This window comes from Lissotriton helveticus, chromosome 8 (genome assembly GCF_964261635.1).
Source record: "Lissotriton helveticus chromosome 8, aLisHel1.1, whole genome shotgun sequence".
Taxonomy (NCBI): domain Eukaryota; kingdom Metazoa; phylum Chordata; class Amphibia; order Caudata; family Salamandridae; genus Lissotriton; species Lissotriton helveticus.
In genome coordinates this window covers 839,991,072-840,012,104 of record NC_136069.1, presented here as the reverse complement: position 1 = coordinate 840,012,104, position 21,033 = coordinate 839,991,072, and the positions used below count along the sequence as shown (strand labels likewise).

Below are 21,033 nucleotides of genomic sequence, written 5' to 3'. Positions count from 1 at the left end.
GCTGGAAGTTCTTGACCAGCACCCAGGATCCAGGAACGATTGAATGTCCTGGAGCTTCAGAGACCTGGGGCAGTGTATCATGCACCTGTTGGTGTAAAACACGCAATTTAGCCGTCAATTCGTACAAATAGTCAAGCAAAACAGGGTATTCGATTTCACTGAACTTTGTGGGCCTTGGCACTCCCCATATGTTGGCCGGACGGCCAAAAACGATCTCATAAGGACTAAGTCCCACTTGCGAATGCACAGTCATTCTAGTGGATAGGAGTGCTAAGGGCAGAGCGTCAGGCCATTTAAGACCAGTGCTCGCTTGAATCTTGGCCAGTTTTAACTTCAGCGTGCCATTGTAGCATTCTACTAGTCCAGCTGATTGGGGGTGATTTGCAGCGTGGAACTTCTGTTGAATGCCTAGCCCTTCACATACTTTCTTCATCACACGACCCACAAATTCACTCCCATTGTCACTCCAGACCATTCTAGGCATTCCAAATCTAGGGAAGAATTCTTTCACAAGGGCTTTAGCTGTGGATAAGGCAGTGTTGTCTTTTAGGGGGCAGGCTTCCACCCATCTTGAAAAGGCACAAACAACAACGAGTACGTATTTTAAATTGTTGCACCTCTCCATGTGGATGAAATCTAGCTGCAAACCTCGAACGGATACGTAGGAGGCGCAAAGTGACCAGCTGGAGTTGGGGTTCCCCTACCAGGATTGTGTTTCAGACACACCATGCAATTCTTGACCACATTCTCTGCACACTTAGGAATTCCAGCATTTTGCCATACTGGAGCCAACAACTTACAGATCCCTTTCACACTGATGTGAGCCATTCCATGGGCCATTGTAACCACAGCAAGCACATACGCATCGGGTAACAACCATCTCGGATGCTCTGACAATTCAACCCAACAACCATTTGCATCCATTTTACCCGTACTTTCTCCCCACACACTCACCTCTTTCTCTGTAGCTTCAGCTTGCATAGACTTCACACTCTCTATTGTGTCTTCACACATTCCAACGTCACCAATCCATCTTTCAGGGCCTGCAACATACATTCGGCTCATCACATTCCTTGCTGTTTCTTTTGCTATTTCGTCAGCAAATGCATTACCACGACCAACATCATCAGTCACTTTCTTGTGAGCACTACATTTCACAATCGCAACTTGCAGGGGCAAGGTCAGTGACTCAAGAAGCTCATTCACCAACTGACCATGCTGAATCTTAGCTCCATGTGAAGTCAGGAACCCATGCTCTTTCCACAATCGTCCAAAACTGTGAGCCACTCCAAATGCATACTGGCCGTCGGTATAGATGGTCACTTTCATTCCTTTCGACAACACACATGCTCTCGTAAGTGCAATCAACTCTGCTGCTTGAGCTGAATTATGTGCAATACGTGCAGCTTCAACAATTGTATGCAAAGTCGTGACAGCATATGCTGCAGTCGTATCACCATTCGGAAGCTTGAAGCATGAACCATCCACCCATAAGGTACCATCACACTCAGCAAGAGGAGTATCCCTAAGATCTATTCTTCCTTTCGTTTCTTCTTCTGTCCTAAGAAAACAATCATGCTGTTCTGAAGCATCTAAGTCCTCTACAATCGGCAACAACGTGGCTGGGTTAAGTGTGTTACATCTTTTTCTGTGCACATGACTCGCTAACAATGTCAACTCGTAACCTGACAATCGAGCACTAGTTAAGTGCTGTGTCTTGGTTCTGTTTAACAATGTGTCCACTGCATGTGGAACCATCACGATCAATGTGTTATTCATCACTAGACCAGCAGACTGTCGAATAGAAACAGCTGCTGCCGTTGTTGCTCTTAAACAACTCGGCAATGCTTTAGCTACCGGATCCAAAGTCGACGAAAAATATGCACATGGACGCTGCTTGTCTCCAAACAACTGAGTCAACACTGACAATGCTCAACCTTCTTTCTCGTAGACATACAATGTAAAGGGCTTACTGTAGTCGGGGGTACCCAACACAGGAGCCGAACATAATGCTGTGCGCAATTCAGAAAAACTTTTCTGACACTCTTCAGACCAAAGAACGGGATTGGGTGTATCTTTACACGTTAATGCCACCAAAAGGCTTGGCCAATAACGAAAAATTTGGTATCCATTGCCTGCAATATGATGTAATGCCCAAGAAAGCACGCACTTCTCTCTGTGTTCTTGGCACACTCAATTTCGCTATTGCCTGAATTCTTTCTGGGGTCCGTTTCCTTCCCTCCTTCGATAAGAGATGACCTAAGTAGGTCACTTCTTGTCGACAATATTGCAACTTTGAGAGAGATACTTTGTGATGCAATTCACACAGATGACGCAACAATGACAACGTGGCTTCTTTACAGATTTCCTCAGTATCTGCAGCAACAAGCAAATCATCAACATACAGAATGAGAGTAGCGCCATCAGGTAAAACAATCGTATCAAGCTGTGTTTTTAAAGCTTGACTATATATTGATGGACTTTCACAGTAGCCCTGGGGAGTGCGTTTAAAGCGGAAGCTTCGACCTCCTAAACTGAAGCCAAAAATATCCCTACTCTCCTCAGCAATCGGGATGCTGAAGAAAGCATTCTTCAGGTCAATCACCGAAAACCAGGTGGCAGAAGCTGGAATCATAGTCAATAGGGCAGTAATGTCAGGAACAACTGGAAATTGTGGCACAACGATCTTATTGACCTCTCTAAGATCAATCACACATCTGTACACAGGTGGCTGGGAAGGGTCAGTTCGCTTCAAAACGGGCAGAACAGGACTATTGCAAACGTTGCCTCTTGTCTCTTCAATTACATCTTTTTCAATCAAATCGTAAATGATCGCTAACAACGCTTTTTCACCTTCACTAGAGATTTTGTATTGGGGAATTCGTGGCATTTTAACATTGGCTTTCAATGTCACAACATATGGTGGTATTTCCAAAAGACCCACATCATTAGGACCAGTAGCCCAAAGAGTATCGGGGAGAAACGACAATTCTGTCGGGAGTTTATCCCTCGATAAATACATTGGAGAAACCACTTTCTTACCTAGTGTAAGTTGTACTCCTGAAGGAGAACAGTACAAAGTCGCATACAATCTTTTTAACAGATCCAATCCCAACAGGTTTTCACCACAACCTGTCGTCAGAATAAGGGGTGCTTCGAATTCACAAGGTCCAACAGAAAGAGACATAGGACTAGAAATCGGGTTCCTAACCGGGGCGCCAGAAAAACCTACTGAAACATTCATCTCGCCAGACAAAGGTGCGCCAGGGAGTTTTGAGTGCATAATAGAACTCTTTGTAGCACCAGTATCCAACAGAAAAGGCTCTGACACACCTGATGTAATCACCTCGACGTATGGTCCACTCTGATCTACTGGAACTGAAACAACTCCCTCTCTTTGTCTATGGCTGTCCTAACAATCATTACCTTCCATATGCTCATCTTCTGCATAGTAATCATCAGCATAGTACTGAGCTGTCCTACCAGACGCGTTATTCTGCTAATCAAAACTATTCATAGAATTTTGAGGTGGAAGGGGGCGTGCGTTCTGAGGGACGTTTCCACGTCCTCTACCTCTAGGAGGTTGTTGAACACCTCGGCCTCGTGCACCTGAAGCACCATTCATGCGCTGTAACAGAATAGGGCAACTATATTTAAAATGACCCTCTTCCTTACAATACGAACAATGATTGGGACCTACAGGGACACGTTGTTGAGTATACTCGACTCTTTGCCTTTGAAACTGTTGAGGTTGCTGATAATTATTCTGATAGTTACTCTGAGCACCACAATTTTGACCACCGCGTGGCGGGTACGCTTGTTGTAACAAAACCTTTGTTTTCAACTCTTTAGTTTTCTTCTCTGCTCTATCTTTCTCATCCTTATCTCGATTTTCGTAGTACTGCGCAGTAGCCAATATCTGTGCTGAAGAGGAAACTGCCCAAGAACTCTCTGAATCTTTTAACTTTTTACACAACTCGGGAAGCAGATTGTGCACAAATTTATCGACGAACAACCGTTGACCACCTTCTGTACTCATATCTTGACCACTGTGGTCGACAAACGTGTCTTCAAACCTGGTGAAGAAATCTGACACTGTTTCATCTTTCTTCTGCTTACACGCAAAACATTTTATCCCAATTCACACGCATAGCAGGCATTAAAGTTTTCATGTAATTAATGATCCTACCAGGGAGATCTGCTACTAAAGGCTCGGGTTTAGCACCACCAACTTATCGGGCATCTACAGCAGTAATATTAGCCCATGAGTCACCTAACTCCTGATCATGATCTGCATGACGAATCTTTCCCCATAAAGGCTGTGGAACAACCTTCCCAAACAACATGTCTATATCCGCTAAATTCATGATGCATGAACCGGCAGTCTGTGACAATTCCTTGTAATACCCTGCAGGATTTTTACGGGGATCAGGCAATGTCTGTTTAAGGGCCAGAACTTCAGCTCGCTTCCATGGAACATGTACCCACACACGCTGAAAATGTGCTGGAACAGCGTCAACTTGATTAGCTACATCAGCCGCAACGGCGTCCTTCCATACTGGAGGAACTTCTCTCATGGGATATTGTCTTCCCTTCTTTTTAACAGAGGAATCAGACTCAAACAACGTCTTAGAAACACCTTCAGTCCTAAGCGACAACAATGTCGCAACTGCTTTTTCAACATCTGAACCCACAATTGCGCCTTTTGAAAACTCGAACCGTATATGGCACAACTCATGCGGATTGGGCTCCATATCATTTTCCTCTAAATCCTCACAAAGAAAAGCACACATTTTCTCAAAAACGTACCTCTGCTTTGATGCTTCCCACTGATGGAAGACATCCATGATAGATTCTAGATCATATTTTGTCGGGTCGGTCACCCATCTATGTGCCAAATAATTCAACGTTTCTTTCTCCCTAGAATCAGGCAGTCGGCTACGCAACTGTTTACGCTCAGAAGTAGGGGTCGTACTTGTCGCCCCGAAGAAAGGATATAGAATACTAGTAACAGTACTAGCCACTCTCTGACGAACAGAAGGAGAAGTCGATGAAAAGACAAGCGGAAAAGCAGGCAAGGCAGATGTAGAGGCAGTGTCAGGAGGAGTACCAGGAGTGGTAGTCGTTATAGTAGTCAAAGTTGTAGGAAGTAAAGGAAGAGCAGATGTAAAAGCCGGTGGCCCTTGAGGAGGCTGCACCGGAGGAACAGGAACCAACTGAAGAGTAGCTGTTGGGTGCTGTGGAGGAGCAGGAGGCAATGCAACCACGGGTTGCGCAGCTAAAGGTTGCGGAGGTGCTGTAGCATTCTGCGCATAGGGGGGTGGCGAACTTAACAAATGCGACATTAGGGGATCTTTTTCAAGGTCTTTTGCTGCATCTTGCTGAAGAGGCGGCAAAACTGGATAACAGTTATCTATTACCATTTTACGTTGCCTGTGCAACTGCTCACTCATCTGTTCCTCTTCGTTATCTTTAAACTGCATAGCAGCTTGCATTATCGAAATACCCCTTTCGCTCTTATTTTTCTTTGCTAATTTAATTTCTTTCTGTTTGGCTTCCTTACGCCATAGGCGGAAAGAGTCAAACATCGCCGGACGAGCTTTCTTCTTAAAAAGTTTACCTTCGAGGTTATCTAAGATTTCCGTGTCAAAGCTACCATATTGGGGCCATTTTAAAACACCATCTTTTCTGGTGTATTTGATCCACACTTCATTATATGTGATGGGGCCTACTCCATGTTTCACGTACAATTCATAAGTTGGAGTTCCAATCGGAGGAACCGGACACGAGTCCTCCAATCGGTAATCCCTATTACTACAACCAAGACAAAAAAAAATTCCAAGTCTGCTAAGACCAGGCATCTTCGCTCTCTAGTCTAGCTTCAAACTTCAAAGGATTATCGATTACGATATTCTCGTGAATACACGAGTCCTTCGGCTTTGGTACTTGCAAGTTCCAAATCAAAGATCACGAAGGGATACCCAAACTAAGAACCAACTAAGGACTGGGAGACGCTCCACTTTTATACTTAACTGAGATATCGATGACGTCACCAGAAGACTCGTCTATCGTTTCGCTCTACCAAACATCAAGGGTCCAAATCAGGGCGATAGCCAGGGCAGCAGTCCTTCGTAGCCGTCGGGAAGCGGGGAACCTCGCAGCAAAGACTTTCGGACCACGTCGACATGCAGGGGTCGATGAAGTGGCGGCCTTCCTCCAGAATTTTCACACAAAGCTCCTCACGAACCTCAGGCTTGGACCGGTACCGTTGGTATCGCCCAACGTTGGGCGCCAGCTGAGGTACTGGGTTTTTCAGAACCGGTACCGAACCGGTAACCCAGCGGTGTCAGGGTACACCCTAAGACCTCGAGTACTTTCCTGATTCAGACACAGAAACTCAGAGTCTTCTAGGTGAAGTCAAAGATCAAATTTATTGGCTGCAACCAAGTAACAGGCGTCCTAGAAGTATAACAACACGGTGTGTATATTCTCAGGAGACTGCTCAATCTTACTAAGTCAGGCTTCTCTTTTTATACGAAATATTGAGCTTTAGGCAAACATTCTTCACATATTAGTATACCATTCACATGTTTACACTACAAAGGAAAAGCAGAGTCATGATGACAAGCCCACATTACAGTTCGTCCAGCCCATAACAAATTACCCGGCAAGGCCCAACATTTTCATCAGATATCGGTGTACCCCCAATAAAAACGGGCACCTCCTCCTTGTAAAGCAAGTCGTAGAGAAAGGAACAGGGACAGGTGGGAGCAAGATTAGGCAGGGTGTGTGTGCGATGAAAAGGTTTATAGCAGGCTGTGCCTTGATGCTATCTCGCTCGGCCACTGGGAAAGGAACTGGCCGGGCAGGTTCGGCCTGGGGCAATGGTTCCAGCTTGCCCAGGTCACAGAAAATTCAATTAAGGTGTACGTGTCCTTGGGAATCGAATTTGGCTTTAATCATCTGCCTATGTGAGGGCAACTCACAAAATGGCTGCCGTACACAAAATGGAACCCAAGGGTTCAGGACGAAAATGGCGATTTCGAGGTGAAATCGTCACTCGAATATGACGAAAATGCTTGTACATAGTGTACTAGTCATTCTCGGTCTTTTGATATAAAAATCGTCATGCTACGACGAAGTTTATTACACGAGTCCAGAATTTTCAGAACTACAAATTTCCACAAGCCGGACAAACCTATAATTGAAAGCATAACCCATGTAATGAAGAAACATAAAAAAAGAAACAGTAACAGATGCTAAAAAAGATAAGGCATGTGCAAGGAAACTAAAAAGTTAACAATGTCCTGAACATTGATTGGCAATCTCAGACAAAGATCGACCAGGGAAATTGGCTTTGCGAGGTCAGTTTCAGGTGAAGAGGTCAGTTTCTTACAGTTCATTTCAGAGTCAAAAAGAAACCTAGTTAATGCATATATGAACAAAGAAGGCCAGGCCACTTTGTCCGACAGGCTACCTATACAGGCCTACGTGAGGGCAACACAAAATGGTGGCACAGAACAAAATGGAGTCAGACTCTAGAATTACAGAACCTCAGACCCTCCTTTTGCCATTACATAGGCAATAACCTAAGGCTCATGTTAATCTGAATCCAGGTCTATATCGATATTCATTAGGTCATCAAAGTGTTGCTGTAGCATCATTTTATTATTCTCTACTTCTCTCGGGACAGATCTCCGAACACACATAGTAGCACAAAGACTACAAATGGTGGGACCACACTGGATGCAAAGACAGCAAGAGAAAAGGATGGCTAAAACCATACCAAGGAATGTCAGAATCTTCCATCCCCATTTGGACAGCAGTCCCCAAAACCATCCCGTCAATGATCAGTCTCCTTCGTCTACATGGATAGACTCAGAGATCTTATGCAACCTAGAGATGGCTTGGTACACTGTAGGGGCATTATCTGGTATGTAAACACAGCAACTGGATCCAATCAATTTACATACTCCTCCTCGATCTGCAAGTATGCGGTCTAATACCGTACGATTCTGCAAAGTCATAAGGCGGTCCGCTTGAAGCTCAGCTGTAACATTACTAAGAGCACCTGCTGTCTCATTAATAGTAGCTTTAACAACGTGGACAAGCTGTCGAATATGCCTACTATTGATCATAGGACCCCAAAAGGGCAGGAAGCCCTTGAAGAAATCTCCTACTTCGTGTGCTGCAGTATCTTCCTTATTGAAGACACCTCTACCATATCTCGTTCTATGATAGTCTGAAGCAGTAGTGTATGTAGGGTGAAGCAAAAATGCCACATAACATGTTCCTGAAAAATCAGGTGGCAACCATGTGTAGGCTCTGTCATGACAAACAAAATATGTGCCTTTAGCTGGCCCACACAGACCTATTAAAAGAAAAAGGCAAAACCAAATATGGCATACCTTTATCTGTCGTATGAGGCATAAGACCACAAACCCAACAATTAGTGGTATTTACTACTAACTGATGCTGATGCAACAACTGTATGAACGAGTTGTTGACAAATGCTGATCTCCTTGTTTGTTCATGTTCAGGCAACGTATAAAACTGGTGCAAAGAAACAGTAGGGAAAGAAAGCATAGGTTGGGAGGTGGGTGCAGATGTCTGTTGTGTAACATAGACAATCCAACCCACACAAGCTAATGTGATACTTAAAAACATCAAAAAGCACAATATTATAAAACATTTGCTATATATCAATGTACAAAATCTTGTTTGAAGATCTATTCTCTCAACATCTCTTTAAGTTACAACAGACTCCATCCTCTAACGTGCTGCTCGCGGCAATTTTCCTTCTTCACTCAAGTGTGCGTCCAGGCGTCCTAGACGTCCCTAGAACCGCAGACCTTTCGTCAATACGCGGGCCACCTCTTAAGTCTTATACCGTGACCCTGCAGCTGAACCCGGATGGTGGCTCACAAAAAGAAAAAGAAAAATAGTCTCTTGTCTGAAAGAGTGTAATTCACAAAAAAAATCAGATTTTATTTGTCCTTTTTAGACCTTAAGTTGTAGCGTTCTTTACCAGGCACAGTTTGATCCTGAAAGAGTGTCTCTGGATGTGTAGTATCAAATCTCAAACACGGCGGCACAGCTTCTTGCAAGACTTTGACTAGTCCTCCACTTTGGTGGCCATCTTAGACGTCTTCCTCATTAACTGTCCATACCCAAAGCTATCCTCAATTTTTCTTTTCTTTTCATGCCTACAGCCCTGTAACTTCACCCACCCACCCACACACACCTCCCCCCTCCTCTACCCACACCTCTTCCACCATGGAACGCATGGGCAAGCACACATACAAAATTAACTACCCACCCGAGTCCACCAAAATAAAACGCAAAACGCTTCAAACACAACTTCCTGAAGGCCCACCCTAAAACCCCGTTTGTGGACACCTACTTCTCACTGATAAATGGAGCCACGAGCACCGATATCATCCTCTACACTCTACGTAGAGCACAGTGGAGGAAAGCATTCCTCGCCATTCTCACTATCTCCACCACTAGAAAATCCGCTCATGGTCTAACACTTTCTATCACACCATCCCAACTTTTCCCAGGCAGAGCCACCATCACCATCTACAACAACGGGATCATCCTACTCCAATCCACAGATAGGAACCTTGACCTACTCGACAACTTGTTCCCCACCTTCATAGATCATATCTCTAACCGGCGGATCTCCACTCCTAACACCTCAGTCTACACAACACTCTCCACCTCCAATCGTCAACCTAACATGCCTATTCTATCACAACATCTGAACGACACTCACCTCTCCCCTCCACTGAGCGTTGTAGTCAATCTCCCACCCGATGTTACTCCTCCCCACCCCTCACCCACTGGCAAAGATCTCTCCCATTCATACATCCTCCATTCCCCCACCCTCCCTACCCCCCACCTCACACCTCCTACGAGTCCCGCAGAACCCACTACCGCCCTGAACTTATCTCCCCCGCCCCGCGGCAGGACCATCTCCCACCCTATCTCCCCCCCACTCTCACTCCCCACTACCCCACTCTCCCAACTAGACTCACAGAACAAACCACCTCCCTTACCTTAACCCCGCCTCCTCGCTCCCTCTCATTCTCAGCCCCCACTACCTTACTTGCACCCCCACCATCTCCAGCCTACACTCATCCCTCAACTCACCTGCGCCACCTCCCACCAGCCTCCTCACCTACGCCACCAATCTCCCCTCTATTTCATACACACCCCACACCCCCAAATTCTCTCACCCATCGAACGCCACCCCACCTTCTATTTCCGCAGAGCCCTGCTCTAACGCTAGCACAACCCTCCCCCCCCACTCCAGTTCCCACACCAGTTCCTTACTCAACCATTCCCCCACGGCTCTCATCCCCAACACCCTCCCCAACCCAACTCTGGACATGATTATATCCACCCTCCTACAAGTCAAAGAAGATCTCCACACCATCAGAGAACTTCTTTTCACACACCCCAGACACCCCCCACCACCTCCGCGTCCATCAAGTCCCCCACTCCCCCCACCACCACCTCCGCGCCCATCAAGTCCCCAACTCCCCCCACAGACACTTTCTCTCAATACTCCCTGCGTTGGCCTTCTATCCCTGCTCGCAATCACACCTACCGCCCCCGTCGCGCTCTCAACCCCCTTTCCGACCACGACTTATACACCCTCCTCCGCTCATATGGCCCAAGTCCCTTAAAACACACAACCACCACACACCTCCCCATACCCACGATTCTCACTAACCCCCTTAGGCCCCCCACACTAAGCAACAGAAGTTCCGTCCCCAATAATCTCAGAAAAGTCCCCCTCTCTCGAGAACACTCGACCACCCTTCTTACCCCCAGACTCAAATGCATCCTACTCAACTGTAGATCGGCCCGAGACACTCCTCCGACATTGCGGATCTCATCATAACAATGGACCTTGACCTAGCCATTCTGACTGAAACGTGGCTAACTGAAGCCTCTACACCTATAATGGACATACTAGTCCCCCCCAACTACCACATCATTAGACTCGACAGGACCGGCAAGACGGGTGGGGGAATCGCATGCATTTTTAGGAGCAACATCACTGTTACTAATGTCACCTCCCCCTCCCTCACCTCCTGTGAACTCATCTGCCTCGATATCACCAGCGAGGGCAAACCTGTATGCTCCTTACATGTCATCTACCACCCGCCCGGGGACAACCTCACCTTCACCCAACAACTCATGGACACGATCTCATCCAACGCCGGACGGCAGATCACTCAAATCTACCTGGGTGACTTCAATGTCCACTGGAACGACCAGAAAGACGCAGTGGTGAATAGTCTCAAAACTTTCCTTAATGCGCTTGACCTCACCCAAATCTGCAACAGCCCGACACACGACAAAGGCTCTATCCTCGACCTTATCATCGCAAAAGAGGACGCTACCCAACTGGGGGCAATCCAACCCTGTGACTGGTCAGACCACCACATTATCACATTCTTCAGCAACGAAAAAGTTAAACTCAACCCGGCTCAACCCACCAAATCCAAGATCTGGAAAAGGGACTTGAAGAATCTTAACCCCAACTCTTTGCCTTCCCACACCTGCAGTCTACTCCTTCCCCCTTCGGGCACCTCTGATGTTCAATCTCTGACCGACCTCTACCTCGACTCTATGACCTCAATAATCAACGAGGCCGCCACCCTGCAACTGAAGAGAGTCTCCACCAAGAACTCGAACCCATGGTATGATGGTAGACTCAATGAAGACAGGCGTGCTATGCGAATGGCAGAGCGCACCTGGAGATCTGACCCCTCAGCACTGCACCTTAAAACGCTTAAGAATAAGAGAAATGCCTACTTCAGGAAAACCAAGCGCTCGAAATCTGACTTCTTTAGCCTTCAGCTGGACCAAGCACAAAACCGACCAAGAAAACTGTTCGAACTAGTCAAAACTCAAACCAAGATGCAACCTTTACAATCAAACAGCACTACAAGCGATATTCCACACTGTGAAGACTTTTCTGCTTTCTTTAAGCTAAAGACCGACAATATAAGAAGAGATCTCCTCAATGATGTAATAATAATAATCCACATTTGTAAAGCGCACAATCACCCCTAAGGGTCTCTAGGCGCTGGGGGCCGTCGGGAAGATTAAGCAAGCTATTGCCCAGAGTCACATGGTGCTGGGCTAACCTGCCGCCGGAGCCGGGGATCGAACCCTGATCCCCAGATTCCAGCGTCAGTCGCCCTGGCCGCGGCGCCACACCTCTCCCAGCCGATACCCCAGCCCCATCAGCATGACTACCACTCAACCTAAAAACAACGCGTCATGGACGTCCTTCGACACCTACTCTGAAGAAACAATTTACAAATTGCTCTGCACCTTGAAGCCCTCTAAGCAGCTAATGCTGTAAAAGACTTCACCCCCCCTGCTCCTTCCACTCTGGACTAAAATCATTAACAGTTCCCTTCAACAAGGACTCATCCCAGACTCCCTCAAGGTGGGGCAAGTCACGCCTATACTCAAGAACCTACAGCTGACCCGGCTGACCTAAACAATTACCGCCCTATCACCAATATTCCCACCTTGGCCAAACTGCTGGAAAAATGCGTACAACTCCAACTGACAAAACACATTGATCAGTTTGACCTCTTCAACTCTCATCAATCAGGCTTCCGAGCAAAACACAGTACGGAAACGGCTATGACGCACATAATTGATGACGCCCTCCAAATCCTTGACCGCAACGATTCCTGTCTCCTCATCCTGCTTGATCTCTCCTCAGCATTTGATACTGTCAAACATGAGAATCTACTGGAGCTGTTAAACACCAGAATGGTTGTATCTGGGACTGTTCTCAAATGGTTCACTTCCTTCCTACATAACCGGGCTCAGAAGTTCAAGATCAACAACGAGTTGTCCTCATCTGTGCCTGTAACTTTAGGCGTCCCACAAGGATCTTCCCTATCCCCCACATTGTTCAACCTCGTCATGGAACCGCTCACCACCTTGCTTCAAGCATCTAATGTACACTTCCATATGTACGCCGATGACACTCAACTTTACCTCAAGCTACAATCTCCGGAAGACATCAAACTTCTGAACTCCACACTCAGAAACACCCAATCATGGTTGGCCGATAATCATCTAAAACTAAATGCTCTGAAAATGGAGTTCCTCCTGATCTGACCTCCTGCAAAAATAGCCATCACCCAAACCTGGCTCAATCACCTAACTGCACTCAATGTCCAACCCACCATCGTGGGCTCCGCGAAATCCTTAGGCATCACACTTGACGCCAATCTCAACATGCAGCAGCACATTAGCAAAGCAACTAAAGCAGCTAATTTCCAAATCAACACTTTGAGGAAACTTAAACCCTTCTTCCCAGCTAAGGACTTCCAAACTGCTGTACAAGCCCTAGTCATCCCTCGCATAGACTACGGAATTGTGGCTCTCAGCGGACTCCCCCTATCAACAACTGCACCCCTAAGAGCCTCCTTGAACGCTGCCGCGAGACTTATCACTGGTTCAAGAAAACATTTGCATATATCCCCTGACTTAAAATCCCTGAATTGGCTGCCTTTTGAAGCCAGAATACAGCTGAAAATTGCATGTATGACACACTTGGCCTTACACCACAAGTCACCCAACTACCTCACTCAAAAGCTGACTATTTCAGGAGGCTCGAGATCCAATAGAAGCACAAAAAATCTCCTCCTGAAACTTCGAAGATTCCGGAAGGAAAAAACATACAAACGCTCCTTCTCAGGAATGGCACCCAGGATCTGGAATGCACTCCCTCCTGAAACCAGGCTTATCTCCTCCACTGCATTTTTTAAGAAAGAGGTAAAAGCCATCCTTATGGCTAAGTTCACCTGAACACTATTTTTGCTGGATCAAAGACTTTGCACCGTTTCTGTATTATTGGTTTACCTGATTGTTTATTGTTATTATATTTTCACATGATTGCTTAATGGTATTATATCTCTACATGATTGCTATCCTATCCTGCTACTCATTTACTACCAACTTCTATATTGTACCCAATAGTTTGTTTAATCACCCTCTTGCCCCTACCCCTTGGTTCTGTAAAGCGCTCTGATATCTGCAAAGATCTTGTTCGCGCTATATAAAACTTTGAATAAATAAATAAATAAATAAATAAATAAGACTTCATTATCCGCACGTTCTGACTGAGTCCATTCCAGATGTGCATCGCTAAAAGGTACAAATCTTGGAACCCTTTCACTCTCGGAATCGGCAACACCTTCCATGACCCACTTATCGTACGGTAAGGGCAAAGGTATCTTCTTGCAATGGGTACCATGTACCCAGTGTTTTCTTGCCGAACACCTTAATAGCAGTCCGAGTTGATAACAGGACTTGGTATGGACCGGTCCATCTTGGTTCCAAGTTCTTTGACCTCTGGAAATTCCTGGTTAGAATCCAGTCGCCAGGTTGAATCGTGTGGCCTGCTTCTACAGAAACTGAAGGCAGAGTGTCATGGACCTGTTAGTGAAGAACACGCAATTTAGCAGTCAAATCATGTAAGTAGTTAACCAACATAGGATACTCGATATCACTGTACTTCTTAGGCCTCGGCACACCCCAGACATTCGCCGGGCGTCCAAAAACAATCTTGTATGGGCTAAGTCCCATGCGAGAAAGTACTGTCGTTCTCATGGACAAAAGTGCCAATGGTAAGGCATCAGGCCATGTAAGACCAGAGCTCGCTTGCACCTTGGACAACTTCAGATTCAGAGTGCCATTATAGCACTCGACCAGGCCTGCTGACTGGGGGTGATTCGCAGCATGAAATTTCTGTTTAATACCCAGACCCGCACATACTTTCTTCATAATCTGACCCACAAATTAACTTGCATTATCACTCCATACCATCCTTGGCAAGCCATATCTGGGGAAAAATTCTTTGAGCAAAACCTTGGCTGTAGACAAGGCAGTATTATCCTTTAGGGGGTAGGCCTCTATCCATCTGGAAAAGGCACAAACAACCACAAGGACATACTTCAAGTTATTGCGACTTTCCATATGAATGTAGTCTATCTGCAGCACCTCGAACGGATACGTTGGAGGAGCAAAATGACCCGCTGGAGTTGGGGTTCCCTTTCCAGTATTATTCATCAAGCAAATCATGCAGTGTTTAACCAAATTCTCAGCACACTTAGGAATTCTACCATTCTGCCATACCGGAGCCAACAACTTACATATCCTTTTTGAACTAATGTGAGCCAGCCCATGAGCCATAGCAACCACCGGGAGCACATATGCATCCGGCAATAACCATCGCCGGTGCTCTGACAACTCAATCCAACAGCCTATTGAATCCAACATTCCCGTACTCTCTCTCCACATACTCAATTCTTTCTCAGTAGCTTCTGCCTGAATCATCTTCACACTTTCTGTTGTATCTTCACACATTCCTCCTTCCACGACCCATCTGGCAGGACCTGCAACATACATCCGACTCGTCACATCTTTCGCTGTTTCTCTCGCTACTTCATCTGCAAATGCATTCCCTCGACCCACATCATCCGTAACCTTCTTATGCGCACTACACTTTACTATCGCAATTTGGGTCGGCAAAGTAAGTGATTCAAGAAGTTCACTCACTAATTGTCCATGCTGAATTTTCGTACCATGGGAAGTAAGAAATCCTCTCTCTTTCCACAAACGACCAAAACTGTGAGCCACGCCAAATGCATATTGGCTATCAGTAAAAGCATTCACTCTCTTTCCTTTTGACAACACACACGCTCTAGTCAATGCTATCAACTCCGCTGCCTGTGCTGAATTATGTGCAATACGTGCTGTTTCAACAATCGTGTGCAAAGTTGTGACAGCATATGCTGCAGTCGTCTCTCCATTCGGAAGCTTAAAGCACGAACCATCTACCCATAGGGTACCATCAGGATTTGAAAGAGGAGTATCTTTCAGATCAACTCTACCCTTCGTTTCCTCCTCTGTCCGGAGAAAACAGTCATGCTGTTCCTGAACATCTGTCTCTACAAAAATTGGCAACAATGTAGCTGGATTCAATGTGTTGCACCGCTTGATGTGCACATGGCTAGCCAAAAGCGTCAACTCATAACCTGACAAACGTGCACTGGTAAGATGTTGAGTCTTTGTTCTGTTCAATAGGGTATCCACTGCATGTGGAACCATCACAATCAATGTATTATCCAATACCAAACCAGCAGATTGTCGGATAGAAACAGCCGCTGCTGCTGTAGCTCTTAGACAACTAGGCAACGCCCTAGCTACCGGATCTAAATTGGCTGAAAAATACGCACATGGGCGCTGCTTGTCTCCAAATTGTTGCGTCAACACACACAACCCACAACCTTCTCTCTCGTGTACATAAAGTGTAAAAGGTTTACAAAAGTCGGTGGTACCCAACACCGGAGCAGAACACAACGCATCACGCAATTCAGAAAAACTCTTCTGACATTTGTCAGACCAAGGAAGAGGGTATGGTGTGTCCTTGGAGTAAGTGCCAAGGTTTCGCTAGCAAAGAAATATTCCAAATCCACTGTCTACAATACGAGGTGATACCTAAGAAGGCACGCACCTCTCTCTGTGTGCACAGCACAGTCATTTGGGCAATCGCTTGAATACGCTCTGGGGTCAATCGTCTTCCCTCCTTCGACAAGAGATGACCTAAGTAGGTCACTTCTTGTCGGCAATACTGCAACTTCGAAGGTGACACTTTATGATGAAGGTCAGACAGGTGTCGCAACAAATAAAGAGTAACCTCTTTACAAATCTCTTCATCATCAGCAGCAACCAACACATCATCAACATGCTGGATAAGAGTAGCACCAGAAGGCAATGCAAGAGTATCAAGCTGAGTTTTCAAAGCCTGACTATAAATGGAGGGACTCTCACAATAACCTCGAGGAGCGCGTTTAAACCGGAAACTGTGGCCTCCTAAAGAGAAGCCAAAAATATCCCTACTTTCCTCAGCAATCGGAATACTGAAGAAAGCGTTCTTCAGATCAATAACAGAAAACCAAGCAGCTGAGGCAGGTATCATAGTCAATAAAGCAGTAATGTCTGGGACAACAGGAAACTGTGGCACAGCAATCTTATTGACCTCTCGAAGGTCGATCACAAACCGATACACAGGTGGCTGAGAAGAGTCAGTGCGCTTAAGGACAGGCAGAACTGGACTATTACGCACATTACCTCTCGTTTCTTCAACCACACCTTTCTCAACCAAATCATAGATAATCGCTAAAAGAGCTCTTTCGCCATTACTGGAAATTTTGTACTGAGGAATGCGAGGTAATTTAGCATTCGACTTAAGGGTAACAACGTAGGGTGGAATCTGCAAGAGACCAACATCATTAGGACCTGTAGCCCAAAGTGTTTCAGGGAGAGAACGCAGTTCCAGTGGAAGGCGATCCTTAGACAGATACATCGGGGAAATCACTTTCTTACCCACTGTAAGATGTACTCCCAAAGGAGAACAATGTAATGTTGCATGCAATCTTTTCAACAAGTCCAAACCCAACAAATTCTCGCCACAGCCAGTCGTTAGAATAAGGGGAGCCTCCAATTCACAAGGACCAATAGAAAGGGGCAAAGGACAAGAAACTGGGTTACGAACTGGGGCGCCAGAAAATCCTACAGAAACATTAGTCAAGCCAGACAAGGGTAAGCCAGGGAGTTTAGAGTGCATGATAGAACTCTTTGCTGCACCAGTATCCAAAAGAAAAGGTTCTGACACACCTGATGTAATCACTTCAACATAAGGTCCACTCTGGTCTACTGGAACTGACACTACTCCCTCCCTTTGTCCATGGCTGTCCTAACTATCCTTAAAACCAGCACTCTCACTTCCAACATAATAATCATCAGTGTAGTACTGAGCGGACTGGACGGTCGAAACATTCTGTTGGTCAAAATAATTTATAGAATTCTGAGGGGAAAAGGAACGTTCATTCTGGGGAAATGTACCACGTCCACTACCCCTAGGTACTTGTTGGTAGCCACCCCGACCTCTCAGACCAGACATACCATTCACACGCTGTAGCAAGATCGGGCAGCTATTCTTGAAGTGACCTTCCTCTTTGCAATAGGCACACTGATTAGGGCCTAGCGGGAGTCGCGAAGCAAAAGACTCAGGCTTCTGCAACAGTTTCTGAAACTGTGGGGGTTGCTGAAACTGACGCTGATTAGGGCGAGGCGGATAAGCCTGTTGCAGGAGAACTTTCGTTTTTAATTCTCTAGTCTTCTTCTCTACTTTATCCTTCTCATCTTTATCTCTATTCTCATAGTATTGTGCAGTAGCCAATATCTGGGCCGAAGAAGAAACAGCTCATGAACTCTTAGAGTCCTTTAACTTATTAGAAAGTTCAGGAAGTAAATTAAAAACAAACTTATCTACAAACAACCTCTGACCACCTTCTGTACTCATGTCCTGACCACTATGATCAATGAATGTTTCCTCAAACCTAGTGAAGAAATCAGACACACTCATCTTTCTTTTGTTTGCATGCTGCTAACTTGTCCCAATTCACCCACAAAGGAGGCATCATAGTTTTCATTAAATTAATAATCCTACCAGGTAGTTCTGCAACTAAGGGTTCAGGTTTGGCACCTCCTACCTGCTGACCATCTGCAGCAGTAATATTAACCCACATATCTCCTAACTGTGGCGCGTGATCCTCGTGACGGATCTTCGCCCACAAGGGTTGAGGAACTACATTACCCATCAACATATCTATGTCAGCTAAATTCAGAACACACGCATCAACTGTCTGAGACAACTCCTTGTAATAACCAGCAGGATTTTTACGGGGGTCAGGCAAGGTCTGCTTAAGAGCCAGGACCTCAGCTCTCTTCCAAGGGACATGCACCCACACTCGCTGAAAATGAGCCGGTGCAGCCGCAATACCATGAGTGGCATCAGCCACAACTGCCTCTCTTCATACAGGGGGAACCTCTCTCATAGGATACTGCTTCACTTTTCTCCTAACAGAAGGGTCAGGTTCGAACAATAACTGAGGTGGAAGTCTAGACCTAAAAGTGAGTAGTGTCTCTACCGCTTCCTCAACATCGGAACCCACTATCGTTCCTTTAGCAAATTCAGACTGAACATTAATCAATTCCAGTGGAATTGAACGCAACTCATTATCTTCCCACTCCTGACGAAGGAAGGTACACATGACATCAAAAACATACCTTTGTTTTGGTGCCTCCCACTGTAGGAAGATATCCATAACCACTTGTGGACCGTACTTGGAGGCATTCGAAACCCATCTACGAGCAAGGAGATCTAACACTGCCCGCTCTTCGGGACCAGGAAGCTGACTACGTCTCTGCTTATGTTCAGAAACAGGGGTCATATTCAGTGACCCAAAGAAAGGAGACAAAAGACTCGTCACAGTCTCAGTCATTTGTTGCCGAGCAGAAGGAGAAGAAGTTGACATGAGGACAGGAGACAAAGTGTTTTGAGGCAAGAGAGTCGTAGGGATAGAAATAAGAGAAGTCGAAGATAAAGGAGTGTAAGGCAAAGGAGTTTGAGGCAAGGCTGGTGACAAAGCTGGCGGCCCTGGAGGGGGCTGTGCCGCGGGAGGAAGAACCACCTGTGAAGCAACAGATGACTGAACAACAGCAGGGGGTTGAACGACAACAAGGGGTGCAACAACTGGAGGTAACGGAGGTGCAGTAGCACCCTGCACATAAGGGGGTGGTAATCTCAGTAAATGTGACATCAAAGGATCCTTTTCAGGGTCTTCAGTCACATTTGAAAGGGGAGGTGGCAAAGCTGGGTAACATTTGTCAATGGCCATGCAATGTTGTCTATCTGACACTTCCTAGCAGCTTGCATTACCGACATATTCCTTTCCTTCCTATCTCTCTTAGCTTGCTTAATTTCTCGCTGTTTGGCTTCCTTACGTCAAAGGCGGAAAGAGTCAAGCATCGCCGGCCGGGCTTTCTTCTTAAATAGCGCAACTTCTAGGTTATCTAAAACATCTGATTCAAAACTACCATGTTGGGGCCATCGTAAAACACCATCTTTCCTTGTATAACGGACCCATACTTCATTAAAGGTAATGGGACCCACACCATGCTTTGAATAGAGCTCATAAGTTGGAGTTCCAACCGGAGGTATCGGACAGGAATCCTCCAATCGGGAATCCTTATTACAACTACAACAAAACCATTTCCTAATTTTGCCAAAACCAGGCATCTTTAGCTTACTAGTCTTGCTTCAAACTTCAAGGGGTTATCAAAAATGATACACTCGTAAATATACTAACCCCTCGGCTTCGACTATTGCAATGGCCAAATCAAAACCAAGAAACAAAACAAAGTCGTGGGAGCGACCTACTTATACTTAACCAAAATGTCTGTCACGCCACCAGAAGACCGTCTAACGTCTTGCCTTGCAAATCATCACAAGAGGGTCCAAGACAGGGCGACAGTCAGGGCAGCAGTCCTTCGCAGCCATCGGAAAGGGGAAGCCTCGCAGAAAAAACCTTCGGTCCACGTCGACATGCAGGGGTCAATGAAGTGGCGGCCGTCCTCCAGAATTTCCTCACGGGGCTCCTCACATTCTTCGGGCTTGGACCAGTACCGCTGAAGTCGCCCCACGTTGGGCGCCAGTTGAAGAACCGGGGTTTAACCCAGCGGCGTCAGGGGCACGCCTAAGATCTTCGAGTTCACCTGTCTTGGTATTCAAAGACACGGAATACTTCTGGATGGCATCAGAGACCAAGTTTATTAGCTGCAGCTAGTAACAGTGATCCTAGAAATACATCACGGTGTAAATTCTCAGGAGACTGCTCATTTTACTAAGGCGAGACGTCTCCTTTTATACCCAATATTCACGTTATAAATGTACACCCACTGCACAAAATTCTAGCCAATAAGATACATTTTCAAACAAAGTATCACACAGCAAAAACTCAATTTACAGTATCCCAACCCAAAAGTTAATTATTAGGAATGTCCCAAATTCAGTCTCCACAAGCCGGACAAACCTATAATTGAAAGCATAACCCATGTAATGAAGAAACATAAAAA

The 21,033-nt window shown here is 45.9% G+C and overlaps 1 protein-coding gene across 1 annotated transcript in view; it reads right to left on the bottom strand.

Moving 5' to 3' along the window:
* The window catches only part of LOC144772946 (adhesion G-protein coupled receptor G2-like), a 1,412,864-nt gene that overhangs the window by 1,358,318 nt on the left and 33,513 nt on the right, over positions 1-21,033 (bottom strand). The gene's annotated exons all lie outside the window — the stretch shown is intronic.